The following is a 2,802-nucleotide window of genomic DNA, read 5'->3' as shown; positions in this document are numbered from 1 at the left end:
CTACTTAACAAAAATACACTAAGCATATAAGCTGTTTTACTGCCCAGTTCATATAAACACACATCACACATACATGTGCAAACATACATACACTGTGAATACATGCACTGCACACATACATGTGCATACACACATACACACTGAATAATTTTTTGCACTATTTTATCCTAAACCACATTTTCTTTTCTTTGTTTGTTTTCTTTTTGTTGTTGTTTCTTTGTTTGTTTGTTTTTTGAGATAGAGTCTTGCTCGGTCGCCCAGGCTGGAGTGTAGTGGCGTGATTTCAGCTCACTGCAACCTTCACCTCCTGAGTTCAAGCTGTTCTCCTGCCTAAGCCTCCCTAGTAGCTGGCATTACAGATGTCTGCCACCACACCCAGCTAAGTTTTGTATTTTTAGTAGAGACAGGGTTTGGCCATGTTGCCCAGGCTCTCGAACTCCTGACCTCAGGTGATCTACACGCCTCAGCCTTCTAGAGCACTAGAATTGCAGGCGTAAGCCACTGTGCCTGGACTAAACCATATTTTCAATTCACTTCAACATAAAACTTACGAAATTTAGAAGATTTTTTTGAAATAAATTAATTGAATTATTTTATCAGTTAGTTATAGGGGAATGTCAAACCAAGTCAATAGCCAATTAACTGCAATATTCAATTTCCCCTCACTCAGAATGTGGCTGGAATACAATAATTGTCTTTCTCAATTCTTTTTGTCTGACTTGCCAAAAAGAACAGATAGTAGAGAGTTTTGTTTTAATGGAATGTCGAGCACAACCAATGTAAAATAATCACATATTTTATTCTAACAATTCTTTTCTAAAGTTTAGTGTTTGTTTTTAATATCAACATACTGTTATAATACTTATAATTAAAATTCTATTTATTTTAATGTTTAAAGAAATGCATGCTTATTGCATGATCTAAACAGTATTACTATTTTCTATTTCTTTACTACCTTCAAACAAATAAACATAAAAATGCAAGTTTACATACATAGCAATTATAAAACTGAAACAATAGAATGTATTAAAATGAACAAGTAAACATTTATCACTTTTTCACTGTATTATAATCTAATATATATTACATACTAAATACACATTAAATACTATTCAAAAGTACATAAAAATATACTTATAAATTGTTCTAAAAGAGAAAAAGTATAAAGAATATAAAGACATCCATGAAAAAGCATTTTGCTACATAGTAAGTGCTTTATTTAAAAAATCACAAAGTTTAATTAGAAAGCAAAAAAATACTCCAACTAATTATAACATCTTTATTTTTGCTTAGAGCGTAGTGATTTGACAGCCAAAAAATTAAAAGAAAGTAGAAAATTGCAGGATGGGAAGGTAATCAGATGTCTGTTTAGAACTTATAAACTCAGTTTATTTAATTGTGGAAATGCTCCAAAACTTGTAAATTCTACTCTAATCAGGGATGTGGTGATGAAGTCAAGGGTATTTTTAAAAGCAAAGAGTGGATCTATTATTTATTTAGATGCCTCACAGAAGACCTATTAAGAGTTAGATTCTATAAGTTTCTTAAAAAACACAAAAAAATTGTGTAAGAATCAGAGCAATTTCTTCCACTTGTGTGATAATAATAATTATACTGTCTTCTGAAGCTGTGACATACATATGTGAGACATATATATATGATTTTAATATGTGCCACACAGAAAGTATGCAATGGGTGTATTTTTATCTAAATGGTTTTAACCCATCTATTCCCAACATTTATGTACTAAACTAAGTTGACTTTGGGAAGGACAGTGAAGTTTGCCAAACTACTAATAACGAATCAAAAGGGTTAGCCTTGCTAATATTTTACAAAATGCTTTCACGTATGCAATCTCATTTGATGTAACATCTCTGTGGGGTAGTTAGTATAATCACATTGATTTTACAGGAAGCTGAGACTTAAAGAATTTGACTGACTTACCCAAGGCCAATTAACTCTCTAGTTAGTTGTGAGAGAGTAGTGAAATAGAGGCATGTAATCATACCTTGGTGCAGCTTCACAATGCCAATCAAAGGTATTGTATTTGATGTTATAAATTGGATGCAATCTTGACAAAGTTTATAGGATATTGTCCCCACAGCCGTGGACTCAAAAAAAAAAATTTCTGGGTACCATCATTCTAAACATCATGGTCTTTGGTTGACTTGATGCCCCCACTGTTCATCATGCTCAGTATCCCTATTCTTTCTAAACAACTTTGTCATATCATCCCACTCTGGGCAGGGCTAGTTTCCCACTCCTGAGTTCAGTGGTATGACTTGTTTTGGTCAATCCAGTGTTAGCAGAGGTGACATTAAGAGTCTTGAAAAGTGCTTTTGTGATTTGGCTGGCTTACTCTTTTGCTTATTCTGTTGTCGAGAGAAAGCTTCCTTTGGAAAGAGGATAAGAAACAAATCGAGCAGAACTATCCCACCTAAGGTGCCCAGCCAAGCCCCAGCTAGGGCAGAGCCTCCAGCTCACTGAAAACACATGAGCAAATACATCTGACACCAGCAGAAACACATTATCTATAATCCAAAAGTATCATGTTTAAAGCCATTGAACTCAGAACAAATCAGTAGAACTTCAGAAATATTTGAGGAATAAAATTGTATTGTTGTTTTCCATGAAGAGCTTGTGGTTGTATGATATGTATAATAAATTAACTGGTAAACAATCCAGAAACATGGCAATATAATTCAACTACTAATTCCTTCTTCTTCTTTTTTTTTTTATTATACTTTTAAGTTCTAGGGTACATGTGCACAACGTGCAGGTTTGTTACATATGTATACATGT

Source organism: Mandrillus leucophaeus, unplaced genomic scaffold (assembly GCF_000951045.1).
Source record: "Mandrillus leucophaeus isolate KB7577 unplaced genomic scaffold, Mleu.le_1.0 Scaffold763, whole genome shotgun sequence".
Classification (NCBI taxonomy): Eukaryota; Metazoa; Chordata; class Mammalia; order Primates; family Cercopithecidae; genus Mandrillus; species Mandrillus leucophaeus.
Note: the sequence above shows the minus strand (reverse complement) of the source record.